Raw genomic sequence first — 15,831 nt, forward strand, 5'->3', positions numbered from 1 at the left:
CTACAGCAGTCAGGGCAGTGGCGGATCCAGGGGGGGGCAACGGGGCAATTGCCCCCCCCCCCCCGAGCTGGCGGCGGGCGGCGGCAGCGGCGCACAGGGAGATGAGCGCTTCCATTGTGGAAGCGCTCATCTCCAGTCATCTGTATCGCCGTCCTCAGGACAGCGATACAGATGCCTGTGCTGCGGCAGGGAAGGGAGAGGCGTGTCCCTTTCCCTTCCTCTGATAGGCTGCCGGACTAGTGCCTGCAGCCTATCAGAGGCCGGCGCAGGCGGCGTGATGACGTCATCACGCCGCCTGAGCCATACAGCGTGGGACACAGGCCTGAAGAGGCCTGCATCGCATCGCTGACATGGAGGTAAGTATGTGTGTTTTTTTTTTTTCTTCATTATATACAATGCTTTTACTGGCAAAGGGGGGCTATTACTGGCAAAGGGGGGGGTCTCTTATTTCTGGCAAAGGGGGGTCTCTTATTTCTGGCAAAGGGGGGTCTCTTATTACTGGCAAAGGGGGGCTGTTATTACTGGCAAAGGGGGGCTGTTACTGGCAAAGGGGGGCTCTTATTACTGGGGGCTGTTATTACTGGAGGCTCTTATTACTAGATCAGAGGGGCTGTTATTACTGGCACAGAGGGGCTCTTATTACTGGGGGCTGTTATTACTGGCACAGAGGGGCTCTTATTACTGGGGGCTGTTATTACTGGCACCGGGGGGGGGCTGTTATTACTGGCACCGGGGGGGCTGTTATTACTGGCACAGGGGGGCTATTATTACTGGCACATGATTGGGGGCACTATAGGGGCATCTACTGAGGCCACAAAGAAGGGGTATTTTATATTGGCTCTCTGTACAGTACAATTTTATACTGGGACACATTATGGTGGGTACTATGGGGAAGGGGGGAGAGGAGTACTATGGGGTCATCTACGGGGGGCACTAAGAAGGGGTATTTTATACTTGCAAATTATGGGGGACACTGAGGGCATCTACTGGAGCATTTTATACTGGTACATTATGGGGGGCACTAGGAGGAAGGAGGGTGTGGAGGACTATGGGGTCATTTACTAGGGGCACTATATAGGGGTATTTTATACTGGCACATTATGGAGGCACTATGGGGACATTAGCTCAACTGGGGGCATTACAAGGGGGTATTTTTTGCACTGTCACATTATAAGGAGAATTATTACTACGGGGGGGGCATTATGGTGGGCTTTATTACTCCCCATTGGTATGACCCCCTAGTATCAGCACCGGCCTCTCCCTGCTCTGCTATCCCTCTGCCCCTTCTCCAAATACTTATTATGAAATCTTTCTCATTAGGATAAAACACATAAGCTCCGCCGAGCCCCTGGCCAAAGTGTGGAAGTGGCGTCCGAGATCCCGAAGGGCCAAGCCAAGTAACTGTGAGTGTTCATGTGAAATATGTTTGTTATACACATATAGCATACACTGTGTAGTCTGTTCTATAAGCACCATTGTTTTGTGGCGGCGGACAGAAAATAATCTGAAAGTGCCCCTCCCGAGACCAGGCTCTGGATCCGCCACTGAGTCAGGGTGTGCTAGGTGTTACGATAGTTAGTCAAGAAACAGGTTGATTTGTGTCCGTATCACAGCTAATTCCTGCACATGTCTAACAAGCGGACATTTGGTTGCCTGGCAAGCTGTTAGATATGGACAGATGGTTATCAACCTGATCTTCTGGTACACATCTAGTTAGCTTTCCAAGTTGATTCGTGCTCACCTCCCAGCACTGCCTCTGAAATGTCCAATTCAGTCTGGACGGACATGTTTTTGTTGGCAGTTTGTCTGAGGTAAACAGATGATTATCAACTTGATTGAGGTGGGGAATCACATGTAGCGGGGGCAGGGATGTAGTGAGTCAAATTGTTCCTGATTACCTACCCTAGGTGCACAGTACCATCTCTCTTTTAGTATTAATCTGCACCACTGTGACCGCGCAGCTGGGTCTAACAGCGACACAGCGGACCAGCATGTGCGAGACTATTGGTCACTGAGTGGCGCAGACTTAATCTTTGAGGGGTTTGTTTTTGGGGGGTTCTTCGTTGTTTTTGTTAATCCTTTGTTTTAAGGTATATTTAATAAAGATTAGTTTTAATCATAGCATCCCTTCAGTGAACAGTAGTAATAGTGGGAGGCATATACGTTCTATTCAGTGATATCTACTGGAACCAAGACGAAGCGCAGACTTAATCTTTGAGGGATTTGTTTTTGGGGGGTTCTTCCTTGTTTTTGTTTATCCTTTGTTTTAAGGTATATTTAATAACTATTAGTTTTAATCATTGGTTCTAGTAAGCTTTAGCATGAACTGGCAGGCAAACTTAACTGTGCTCGATCTCTTTCTTTCTGCTGTACTGACAAGCTAGCTTAGCAACTTTAATTCCTTCTTTATGCTGCACTCCACTCTTTAGTCTGATATAGTTTCAGCCAAGGAATAGGTTAATGTCCTATCAGCTCTAGCATGGAGTCTAAACCGGAACAATCTAAAACTGCCACTCCTCCTTCTGGTAGCAAGCAGGACTCGCCCACTTCTGCCCAAAAGGAGCAGAATGGAATGGTGAGTTCCATTCTGTCTAAGTATAGCTCTGCCAGAAACGCTGCCATCTGCTGGTGAACCAGGCACATTTCTTACATAACAGTTGCATAACAATATTATAGAGTAGATGCACAATTTGGAGAGGACCTGCAACAAAATAGACCATTAGAGATAGTAGCAGGGTGCAGGAGTGGTAACACCACTCTGGGGTGTTACCTACAGTACAGACCAAAAGTTTGGACACACCTTCTCATTCAAAGAGTTTTCTTTATTTTCATGACTATGGAAATTGTAGATTTACACTGAAGACATCAAAACTATGAATTAACACATGTGGAATTATATACATAACAAAAAAGTGTGAAACTGAAAATATTTCATATTCTAGATTCTTCAAAGTAGCCACCTTTTGCTTTGATTACTGCTTTGCATACTCTTGGCATTCTCTTGATGAGCTTCAAGAGGTAGTCACCTGAAATGGTCTTCCAACAGTCTTGAAGGAGTTCCCAGAGATGCTTAGCACTTGTTGGTCCTTTTGCCTTCACTCTGCGGTCCACCTCACCCCAAACCATCTCGATTGGGTTCAGGTCCGGTGACTGTGGAGGCCAGGTCATCTGGCGCAGCACCCCATCACTCTCCTTCATGGTCAAATAGCCCTTACACAGCCTGGAGGTGTGTTTGGGGTCATTGTCCTGTTAAAAAATAAATGATGGTCCAACTAAACGCAAACCGGATGGAATAGCATGCTGCTGCAAGATGCTGTGGTAGCCATGCTGGTTCAGATTGCCTTCAATTTTTTTGTGTCACCAGCAAAGCACCCCCACACCATCACACCTCCTCCTCCATGCTTCACGGTGGTAACCAGGCATGTAGAGTCCATCCGTTCACCTTTTCTGCGTCGCACAAAGACACGGTGGTTGGAACCAAAGATCTCAAATTTGGACTCATCAGACCAAAGCACAGATTTCCACTGGTCTAATGTCCATTCCTTGTGTTCTTTAGCCCAAACAAGTCTCTTCTGCTTGTTGCCTGTCCTTAGCAGTGGTTTCCTAGCAGATATTCTACCATGAAGGCCTGATTCACACAGTCTCCTCTTAACAGTTGTTCTAGAGATGTGTCTGCTGCTAGAACTCTGTGTGGCATTGACCTGGTCTCAAATCTGAGCTGCTGTTAACCTGCGATTTCTGAGGCTGGTGACTCGGATGAACTTATCCTCCGCAGCAGAGGTGACTCTTGGTCTTCCTTTCCTGGGGCGGTCGACATGTGAGCCAGTTTATTTGTAGTGCTTGATGGTTTTTGTGACTTCACTTGGGGACACTTTCAAAGTTTTCCCAATTTTTCGGACTGACTGACCTTCATTTCTTAAAGTAAGGATGGCCACTCGTTTTCTTTACTTAGCTGCTTTTTTCTTGCCATAATACAAATTCTAACAGTCTATTCAGTAGGACTATCAGCTGTGTATCCACATGACTTCTCCACAACGCAACTGATGGTCCCAACCCCATTTATAAGGCAAGAAATCCCACTTATTAAACCTGACAGGGCACATCTGTGAAGTGAAAACCATTTCAGGTGACTACCTCTTGAAGCTCATCAAGAGAATGCCAAGAGTGTGCAAAGCAGTAATCAAAGCAAAAGGTGGCTACTTTGAAGAACCTAGAATATTACATATTCTCAGTTGTTTCACACTTTTTTTGTTATGTATATAATTCCACATGTGTTAATTCATAGTTTTGATGCCTTCAGTGTAAATCTACAATTTCCATAGTCATGAAAATAAAGAAAACTCTGTGAATGAGAAGGTGTATCCAAACGTTTGGTCTGCACTGTATATGCCAGGGCTCAGAAGGGAAAGAGCGACATCTGGATTTTCTAACATGGAATTTCTGTCATGATTTTTTAAGAGTGATAACTTTTTAATTTCTTGGTTGACTGAGCTGCGTGAGAAGTTATTTTTTGTGGGACAAGCTGTAGTTTTTATTGACACCATTTTGGGGTATGTTTGGCTTTTTTTTCTGGCTATGGTCTTGTGTATGGGCTTGATTTTTGTGGGATGAGGAGACATTTTTATTGCTCCTATTTTGGGCTAAATAAGACTTTTTGTTTGATTATATTGATATTCTTTTTTTGAGAGGTGAGGTGATTTTTACGCCCTTTACTTGATCTGGTAGATCATGTGAGATTTTTGTAGAGCCAGTTGTTACAGATGCGACAATACCAAATCTGTCTTCTTTTTTTTTTTACGTTTTACACAATAGAAAAAAAAAATCATGTTTTTGTGTTGCTGTTTTCTTAGAGCTATATTTTTTTATTTTTTTTCTGGCTATGGTCTTGCGTGGGGGCTCATTTTTTGCTGGATAAGATGACGTTTTTAGTGCTACCATTTTGGAGTAGATACAAATTTTTGATCGATAACCATTATGTTCTTTGGGAGAGGAGGTAAATAAATAGGCTGTTTTGGATAATGTTTGTTTATTTTTTTTACGGTGTTCACCTGATGGGGTAGATTATGTGATATTTTTATAGAGCTGGCTGTCAAGGATGCGGCAATACCAAATATGTCTATTTTATATATAAGAAAATATATTAAATATGTATATTTATTTATTTTACAGGTGAAACTTTTTTTTTATAAAACACTTTATATTTTTATTTCTTTATTTTTCATTTTACACTTTGTGTCCCCCATAAGGTCATAACAAGACCTCTGGGGAACATTTAACATAGTAGCCTCAGTTACAGTAGAAATACACCCCCCAGAGAGGCTGTACAGCATAATACTGTGCTTTACAGCCTCAGTGCAAGGCTGATTGTGGTCTGTGGAAGACCCGGCAGCTCCTGCACTCCCCCGACCCTGGTGGTCACATGACCACCGGGCCAGGACAGGAAGCGCACATTGCTTCCTGATCTGTATACAGCGATATAGAAGACAGGGACACCCAGGAACAGTCCCTGCCTTCTCTCTGGGGTGCCCTGATGTCACTGACAACAGGCTTCCCGCTCGGCCTGTTGCAGCTGCCATCTCTAAAAGGACGTTCCAAAACGGATCACAAACGGAAACTAAACAGAATGGTAAAACGGAAACAGAAACACTACTGACACAAAAAAAACGGAAAAACAGATCAGTTTAAAACGGACCGCAAAACCATACGGTCGTGTGCAAGAGGCTTTATGCATAGGATTGCCTAGGATCCATTTTTATTACAGGATCCGGTAAAAAAAACGGATCCTGTTGCATCACTTGTTATCTGTTTGAGCCATTTCCGGCTGAGATCCTTTTTTTTAGACGGAAGCAGAAGTACTGCATGCAGGACTTTTTTCTGTCTAAAAAAACGGATTTCAGATGAAAACTGATGCAACAAGATCCGTTTTTTACAGCATCCTTTTTATTTTTTTCCCTCTCTCTTCTTCTGACGGATCAGAAGAACGGAAAGCTAAATGGTGATGTGAACTCAGCCTTAGGGCTCATGCACGCGACCGTGTGCTGCCCGTGGCCGTATTGCGACCGGCATACGGTGGGCCCGCAATACACGGGGCACCAGCCGTGTGCAGCCACATCATGAATCATGGACCCATTCACTTGAATGAGTCCGCAATCCGAGAGATACGGTGTGGAAGCACAGATCAGAAGCCCACGGAAGTATTATGGAGTGCTTCCGTGGTGTTTCTGGCCGTGCCTCCGCACCGCAAAAAAGTAGTGCATGAACTACTTTTTTGTGGTGTGGACAGTCAGATATGGATCGCGGACCCCATTTAAGTGAATGGGTCCGCGATCCGCTGCAGATTCCCCACAGCTGGTGCCCGTGCATTGTGGACCGCAGCAAGGGCATGGAGCACTTACGTTCATGGGCATGAACCCTTAGGCTGGTTTCACATCACCTAATTTTTCGCGTTCCTCTGCTCCATCCATGTAAAAAAAACACCAAAAAAAACGGATCCTTATCAGTTATGCACATTTGGCATCTGTTTGAGATCAGTTTTTTTAGATGGAAAAAATGTCCTGCATGCAGTACTTTTTTTTCATCTTTCCACAGATCTCATATGGAAATGGCTCAAACAGATGCCAAATGTGGATAATGGGTTGCATCAAAAGGGGCATAGATGCCCGTAATGAGAACATAGTTCTACCACTTTACAAATCGCTAGTCAGACCACACATGGAGCACTGTGTACAGTTCTGGGCTCCAGGGAACAAGGCAGACATAGCAGAGCTGGAGAAGGTCCAGAGGAGGGCAACTAAAGTAATAACTGGAATGGGGCAACTATAGTACCCTGAAAGATTATCAACATTAGGGTTATTCACTTTAGAAAAAAGACGACTGAGGGGAGATCTAATTACTATGTATAAATATATCAGGGGTCAGTACAGAGATCTATCCCATCAGCTATTTATCCCCAGGACTGTGACTGTGACGAGGGGACATCCTCTGCGTCTGGAGGAAAGAAGGTTTGTACACAAACATAGAAGAGGATTCTTTACGGTAAGAGCAGTGAGACTTTGGAACTCTCTGCCTGAGGAGTTGGTGATGGTGAGTACAATAAAGGGATTCAAGAGGGGCCTGGATGTATTTCTGGAGCGTAATAATATTACAGGCTATAGCTACTAGAGAGGAGGGGTCGTTGATCCAGGGAGTTATTCTGATTGCCTGATTGGAGTCAATATTTTTTTCCCATAACATAAGAGAAATTGGCTTCTTCCTCATTAGGGTTATTTTTTTGCCTTCATCTGGATCAACTGTGCAGGATAACAGGCCGAACTGGATGGACGGATGTCTTTTTTTTCAAACTTATAAACAGTTATTTTTAAAGTAATATACGACTGGATCCAGTAAAAAAAATACCAATCAATAGCAATGATTAAACTGGGTAAATACATAGGTAATCCCTTGTTAGTTTACTGCTGCCATAAAGGTGAGATTAGGTCAGGGTAATATGTGATGCTCTAATTGAGACATGCCCCCCCCCCTTCTTTCTCTGGTCAGAGTGAATAGTCTTACTAAGAAAGTCAAGTGAGGCTGTTTGCCATGCTGAAAGTCCAAAGAGAAAGTTAGAGTCAGGACTAGAATACATGGAGTGACTTCAAAATTGCAGTGTATCTAGAAAACGTCCTACACCTTTTTTAGACAAAAAAAAGGACATAGAATGTTCACATTTAGGCTACTTTTACACTATTCTTTTTTACTGGATCCGGCAGGGTTCAGCAAAAACGCTTCCGTTACTGATAATACAACCATCTGCATCCGTTATAAACGGATCCGGTTGTAATATCTTTAACATAGCCAAGACGGATCCGTCATGATCTACATTGAAAGTCAATAGGGGACGGATACATTTTCTATTGTGTCAGATTTTGTCAGAGAAAACGGATCCGTCCCCATTGACTTGCATTGTGGGTAATGACGGATCCCAGGACGGAAAGCAAACTGCAGCATGCTGCGATTTGCTTTCCGGTATGAGAACTCAAGGGAATGCATTTTGGAGCATTCCGTTCTGTTCAGTTACATTTTGTCCCAATTGACAATGAATGGGGACAAAACGGAAGTGTTTTTTTCCGGTATTGAGACCCTATGATGCATCTCAATACTGGAAAACATTACCGCTTGTGTGAAAGTAGCCTTAGACGGCTAATGTGTGATTAAAAGGTTGCTAGAAATATCCCTTTACTTATGCAGTGAGAACCATGATCCGCATATTTCGGTCTGCTTTATTTTGTATATTTTCATATTTCTTATGAATGGTTTTTTAACTGCAATATTATAGGATTAGTGCTGCCACCTAGTGAGGACATGAGGAATCTTTCTACCAGTTTATGTCACACTCAGACATTGTCTTCTATCAGTGTGAGTAGTGTCTAGCACAGTAATAGACGGCAGTGTCCTCAGTCTTCACATTGTCCATTTGTAGATATACCATGTTATTACTGTTATCTCTGGAGATTGTGAATCGTCCTTTAACAGAATCATGATAGTATATGCTACCCCCATCATATCTAATATATCCCACCCACTGTAATCCTCCGCCAGGAGTCTGTCTGACCCAGTGCATGTTATAACTGCTGAAGGTGAATCCAGACGCTTTACATGAGAGTTTATGGGAATTCCCAGGCTTTATCACCACTGGGTCTGATGACTGGACAAGTTGTGCTTGAGACTGGACACCTGGAAAATACAGAGAATAAGGTCACATCCATATAATCATCTCCTCATAGCGCTAATATCTTTCTTCTAATGTACTAGTAATGTCACCTGACAAGCAGGCCAGTGATAGAAAGAGGAGCAGGAAAGTCTTCATGGCTGCTGGGTGACTTCTAGGAGGTGATGTGTGATCCATCAGCACTGGCTTATTATGTAGGGGATGTCACACAACAGGAGGTGACGTCACTGCATTTCCATATTGTCAGACATATATATGCAGTATCTCTATCATATACAATATGTGCATGATGCTGTAGTGCCCTAAACTTTTACATACAGTTTATTAAAATCGTTGGTCCAAAAATATTTGTAATATACTTTTATATTTTTTACTTTTTATTTGAAATCGGCACCTTTAGAATCGGTACTCCCATACACTGCTGGGTAATGAGGTATGGACTGCCTGCCTGTGGCCGTACTCGAAGCCCTGTACAGGAAGGAGCTCCATAGCACAGCTCTGCTCCTGGGTACCAGCGCTTCACCGCTAAAGCCTGGCTTACTAGTGCTATGTAAGGCATTAGCAGAGCGGGCACAGCAGAAGGAGCGATGTCTTATGTCAACGCATGCCCTGCGCCCGTTCCGCTCAATTAACTAGCAAAATGGAGCGCGTGCAGGGCAATAACTGACACAAGACATCACTCCTGCTGCTGTGCCCGATCTGCTAAAGCCTGACATAGCGCTGGTACAGACAGGAGCAGATCTGTGCTATGGAGCTCCTGCCAGTACAGCGCTTAGAGTGCGGCCGCAACTGAACCCTAAGGCCCCTTGCAGACGAGCAATACGGATTAGGTCCGGATGCATTCTGGATGCGTTTAGTTAAAAATTCGGAATTTCGCAAGCAAGTTCATTTAGTTTTGCCTGCGATTGGATTCATTTGTGCAGATTTTATCACGCGGGTGAAATGTGCTTTGATGCGTTTTTCACGCGCGTGATAAAAAAACTGAAGGTTTACAAACATCTTTTAGCAACCATCCGTGATGCCCTATTCACTTCTATGGAGCCAGCGTTGAGTGAAGAACGCAGCGTATAGAACATGCTGCAATTTTCACACAACGCACAAGTGATGCGTAAAAAACAACGCTCATGTACACAGACCCATTGAAATGAATAGGTTCGGATTTAGTGTGGGCGCAATGCGTCATGCATTGCACCCGTGCGGAATACTCGCCCGTGTGAAAGGGGCCTAACTGTTTCTGTTTCCATTGCCAATGAAAATAATTGGCAGCTTAGCACATATGAAGGAGATTTAACAGGGTTTTCTAGTCATATAAGAAAGTGTTTCCATGGGCTGCAAATAGTTTTACATAAAAAGCCACTGCCATTCTGACGGTGACAGTCCACTGCAATCCACTTTCAGCAGACTCCCTGTCCGAGGGCCAAAGGGCCGGGAATACCACTCAGCCAATCACTGTGAGGAGGGCGGTGAGGAAAGGATTCCTAGGATAAAGGGAATAAGAAAATTGTGCAATGTCCAATAACCCTATACAAAGAACGCCCCTTAGTAGTATGAATTTCTGCATGCTCCCCCCGCGTCACGTGACGCTTGACACAAGGGGAGCAGTTCACAGTTGTGGTTGGCTGCAGCGGTCATGTGTGCCTTCATCGACTGATGTTGTTCTAGCCGCACATCGGAGCGGAAGTGCCGGCCCAGGAGCTCAATGTACCAGAACCAGCAGCGTGGGATCAGGTGAGCATCACCCCCACCCTCTGTCGGGCAGGTCTGGACCACTCTTTTAGTGTTGGAAAACCCTTTTAAAACCTCCTCAAAGTAAAAGTTTTCTTGCTTTCTCCACTATCCCCTTATGTTTTGTTAAAAAATATACCGTCCTCACTACGATTGCATGGGGTATTCAAGTCTTGATACTTTGATAGTCGGTTCAGTTTTTTTCAACACTAAGCAGCGCTATTGCACAACCTATTATCAGTCACTATCAGAGTACCTGGCGAGCGCAAAGTGCAGGGCGCAACGTGTTCTCATAAGTGATAGCAGAGTGTAGAAGAAGGGAGAGCGTCCTTCCCTCCTCACTCTGACACGGCCAGCCTCTGCCAACAATGAAAAAGCCCAGTGGCCCAATGGTGGAGTGTCAGGGAGAGAAGGAGCAGGGATAAGAGGAGGGAAGAGAAACCCACTGCATCCCCGGAGTGCTGGAAGCTAGTAAGTTAAAAGACTTTTGATGATGTCATCACCAAGTGACCAATAACATCCACTTGTTATTGGTCACATGGTGATGACATTATCAAAGGTCCTTTTATTCAGCATCCAGGAAGATCTTGCTGCAGGTGGTTTCCTGCTGTTTTCTAGGTATGTGCTTTGTTATAGGCCTGTATTAATGTGAGGTACATGGTCTTATTACTTTAGTATCTGCATCATATTAATAGCAAGTGAACCCATCATGTCCTCATACTGTATAATGGGCAACATGGGGTTAATGAATATGAGGCACATGGAGATTAAAAAGTAAAAAACACCATGTGCCTCACATGACCGCCTTATCGGGCGCATCACATACAGGCAATAGCAAAACCAATACTTATATGGCCTACTAGATTTTTACTAACACTGTGGCGCAACCAAAAGAACAAGGGGATTTAAAATGGCCACAGCTTTATTGTATAAAAACAACACGTAACTTGTGAAAACAGTATGCCTGCTGCAGCGAGCCGCTGCGGGCACGATATTATAGCCCAACTTCCAGGACTCACTTCTGCCCAAATGGAGAAGAATGGAATGGTGAGTTCTATTCTGTCTAAGTATAGCTATGCCAGAAACGCTGCCACCTGCAGGTGAACCAGGCACATTACTTCCATAACAGTTGCATAACAATATTATAGATGCACAATATGGAGAGGACCTGGAACAAAATACATAAGATGAGATACAGGTTAGACCATTAGAGATAGTAGCAGGGTGCAGGAGTGGTAACACCACTATGGGGTGTTACAGATGTGCCAGGGCTCAGAAGGGAAAGAGCGGCATCTGTATTTTCTAACATGGAATTTTCTGTCATGATATTTAAGAGTGATAACTTTTTTGTTGACTGCGCTGCGTGAGAGGTTATTTTTTGCGGGACAAGCATTAGTTTTTATTGACACCATTTTGGGGTTTGGCTTTTTCTTCTGGCTATGGTCTTGTGTATGGGCTTGTTTTTTGTGGGATGAGGAGACATTTTTATTGCTCCTATTTTGGGCTACATAAGACTTTTTGATTGATTATATTGATATTCTGTTTTTTGAGAGGTGATTTTTACGCCCTTCACTTGATGGGGTATATCATGTGAGATTTTTGTAGAGCTAGTTGTTACAGATGCGATAATACCAAATATGTATATATATTTTTTACGTTTTACACAATAAGAGCTTTTTTAGAAAAAGGAAATCATATTTTTGTGTTGCCGCCTTCTTAGAGCTATATCTTTTTACATTTTTATGGCTATGGTCTTGTGTGGGGACTCATTTTTTGCTGGATAAGGTGACATTTTTATTGCTACCATTTTGGGGTACATACAAATTTTTGATCGATAAACATTATGTTGTTTGGGAGCTGAGGTAAATAAAAAAGCTGTTTTGTATAATGTTTGTTTATTTTTTTTACGGTGTTCACCTGATGGGGTAGATTATGTGATATTTTTATAGAGCAGGCTGTCATGGACACGGCAATACCAAATATTTTATTTTTATTTTTTATAAAACACTTTATTATTTTTATTTCTTTATTTTTCATTTTACACTTTGTGTGACATTTAACATAGAAGCCCCAGTTACATTAGAAATACACCCCCAGAGAGGCAGTACAGCATAATACTGTGCTGTACAGCCTCAGTGCAAGGCTGATTGTGGTCTGTGGAAGACCCGGCAGCTCCTGCACTCCCCCGGCCCTGGCGGGCACATGACCACCGGGCCAGGACATGAAGCGCACATTGCTTTCTGATCTTTATACAGTGATCTAGAAGGCAGGGACACCCAGGAAAAGTTCCTGCCTTCTCTCTCGGGTGCCCTCATGTCACTGACAGCGGGCTTCCCGCTCGGCAGCTGCACAGTTAGCGTGCAGTTGCCATCTCAGAAAGGACGTTCCAAAGCGTTCGATCAGAGATACACCCGCCCACCCAGGATGGGCTCTTTCACACTTGCAATGTTCTTTTCCGGCATAGAGTTCCGTCGTCGGGGCTCTATGCTGGAAGAATCCTGATCAGGATTATCCCCATGCATTCTGAATGGAGAGAAATCCGTTCAGGATGCATCAGGATTACAGTTGAGCGAACACCTGGATGATCGGGTTCGAGAAGTTCGGCCGAACTTCCCGGAAATGTTCGGGATCCGAACCCGACCCAAACTTCGTCCCGAACCCGAACCCCATTGAAGTCAATGGGGACCCGAACGTTTCGGCACTAAAAAGACTGTAAAACAGCCCAGGAAAGAGCTAGAGGGCTGCAAAAGGCAGCAACATGTAGGTAAATCCCCTGCAAACAAATGTGGATAGGGAAATGAATTAAAATAAAATAAATAAAAATTAACCAATATCAATGGGAGAGAGGTCCCATAGCAGAGAATCTGGCTTCACGTCACCCACCACTGGAACAGTCCATTCTCAGATATTTAGGCCCCGGCACCCAGGCAGAGGAGAGAGGTCCCATAGCAGAGATTCATGCTTCACGTCACCCACCACTGTAACAGTCCATTGTCAGATATTTAGGCCCCGGCACCCAGACAGAGGAGAGGTTCATTAAACTTTGGGTTGCCCCGCAATATAATGGTAAAATGAAAATAAAAATAGGATTGAATGAGGAAGTGCCCTGGAGTACAATAATATATGGTTAAGGGGAGGTAGTTAATGTCTAATCTGCACAAGGGATGGACAGGTCCTGTGGGATCCATGCCTGGTTCATTTTTATGAACGTCAGCTTGTCCACATTGGCTGTAGACAGGCGGCTGCGTTTGTCTGTAATGACGCCCCCTGCCGTGCTGAATACACGTTCAGACAAAACGCTGGCCGCCAGGCAGGCCAGCACCTCCAAGGCATAAAAGGCTAGCTCTAGCCACGTGGACAATTTAGAGACCCAGAAGTTGAATGGGGCCGAACCATCAGTCAGTACGTGGAGGGGTATGCACACGTACTGTTCCTCCTCCTCCTGGGCCACCTCCTCTTCTATCATCGCCCTAAGTGTTTTCTCAAGGAGACATAGAAGTGGTATTGTAACGCTGATAACGGCGTCATTGCCACTGGCCATGTTGGTGGAGTACTCGAAACAGCGCAACAGGGCACACAGGTCTCGCATGGAGGCCCAGTCATTGGTGGTGAAGTGGTGCTGTTCCACAGTGCGACTGACCCGTGCGTGCTGCAGCTGAAACTCCACTATGGCCTGCTGCTGCTCGCACAGTCTGTCCAGCATGTGCAAGGTGGAGTTCCACCTGGTGGGCACGTCGCATATGAGGCGGTGAGCGGGAAGGCCGAAGTTACGCTGTAGCGCTGACAGGCGAGCAGCAGCAGGATGTGAACGCCGGAAGCACGAACAGACGGCCCGCACTTTATGCAGCAGCTCTGACATGTCGGGGTACTTGTAAATGAACTTCTGCACCACCAAATTCAGCACATGCGCCAGGCAAGGGATGTGCGTCAAACCGGCTAGTCCCAGAGCTGCAACGAGATTTCGCCCATTATCGCATACTACCAGGCCGGGCTTGAGGCTCACCGGCAGCAACCACTCGTCGGTCTGTTGTTCTATACCCCGCCACAACTCCTGTGCGGTGTGGGGCCAGTCCCCCAAACATATGAGTTTCAGAATGGCCTGCTGACGTTTACCCCGGGCTGTGCTGAAGTTGGTGGTGAAGGTGTGTGGCTGACTGGATGAGCAGGTGGAAGAAGAGGAGGAGGAAGCCGAGTAGGAGGAGGAGGCAACAGGTGGCAAAGAATGTTGCCCTGCGATCCTTGGCGGCGGAAGGAAGTGCGCTAAACAGCTCTCCGCCTGGGGCCCAGCCGCCACTACATTTACCCAGTGTGCAGTTAGGGAGATATAACGTCCCTGGCAGTGCTTACTGGTCCACGTATCTGTGGTTAGGTGGACCTTGCCACAGATGGCGTTGCGCAGTGCACACTTGATTTTATCGGATACTTGGTTGTGCAGGGAAGGCACGGCTCTCTTGGAGAAGTAGTGCCGGCTGGGAACAACATACTGTGGGACATCAAGCGACATGAGCTGTTTGAAGCTGTCTGTGTCCACCAGTCTAAATGACAGCATTTCATAGGCCAGTAATTTAGAAATGCTGGCATTCAGGGCCAGGGATCGAGGGTGGCTAGGTGGGAATTTACGCTTTCTCTCAAATGTTTGTGAGATGGAGAGCTGAACGCTGCCGTGTGACATGGTTGAGATGCTTGGTGACGGAGGTGGTGGTGTTGGTGGTACATCCTCTGTTTGTTGGGCGGCAGGTGCCAACGTTCCTCCAGAGGCGGAGGAAGAGGCCGAGGCGGCAGCAGCAGAAGAGGTAGCAGGGGGACCCTGAGTGATTTCCTTGTTTTAAGGTGTTTACTCCACTGCAGTTCATGCTTTGCATGCAGGTGCCTAGTCATGCAGGTTGTGCTAAGGTTCAGAACGTTAATGCCTCGCTTCAGGCTCTGATGGCACAGCGTGCAAACCACTTGGGTCTTGTCGTCAGCACATTGTTTGAAGAAGTGCCATGCCAGGGAACTCTTTGAAGCTGCCTTTGGGGTGGCGGCGGTCAGTAGCAGGCGGAGTCTCTTGGCAGCGGGTGTTCTGCTTTTGCCCACTGCTCCCTCTTTTGCTACGCTGTTGGCTCGGTCTCAGCACTGCCTCTTCCTCCGAACTGTGAAAGTCAGTGGCATGACCTTTATTCCATGTGGGGTATAGGACCTTATCGTCCCCTGCATCGTCTTCCACCCAGTCTTGATCCCCGACCTCCTGTTCAGTCTGCACACTGCAGAAAGACGCAGCAGTTGGCACCTGTGTTTCGTCATCATCAGAGACGTGCTGAGGTGGTATTCCCATGTCCTCATCATCAGGAAACATAAGTGGTTGTGCGTCAGTGCATTCTATGTCTTCGACCGCTGGGTAAGGGCTGGGTGGATGCCCT

At 45.5% G+C, this 15,831-nt stretch overlaps 1 long non-coding RNA gene across 1 annotated transcript; it reads right to left on the minus strand.

The window, feature by feature from the left end:
- Positions 1–8,612: 8,612 nt before the first annotated feature.
- On the minus strand, positions 8,613–8,901 carry LOC122924012. The gene is made up of 2 exons (XR_006387347.1): positions 8,800–8,901; positions 8,613–8,712 (listed from the first exon to the last, which is right to left on the minus strand). It is a non-coding gene; the product is annotated as an uncharacterized LOC122924012 (long non-coding RNA).
- Between the last annotated feature and the right edge of the window lie 6,930 nt (positions 8,902–15,831).

The sequence above is a fragment of the Bufo gargarizans genome, unplaced genomic scaffold, assembly GCF_014858855.1.
Source record: "Bufo gargarizans isolate SCDJY-AF-19 unplaced genomic scaffold, ASM1485885v1 original_scaffold_2143_pilon, whole genome shotgun sequence".
NCBI classification, from domain to species: Eukaryota; Metazoa; Chordata; class Amphibia; order Anura; family Bufonidae; genus Bufo; species Bufo gargarizans.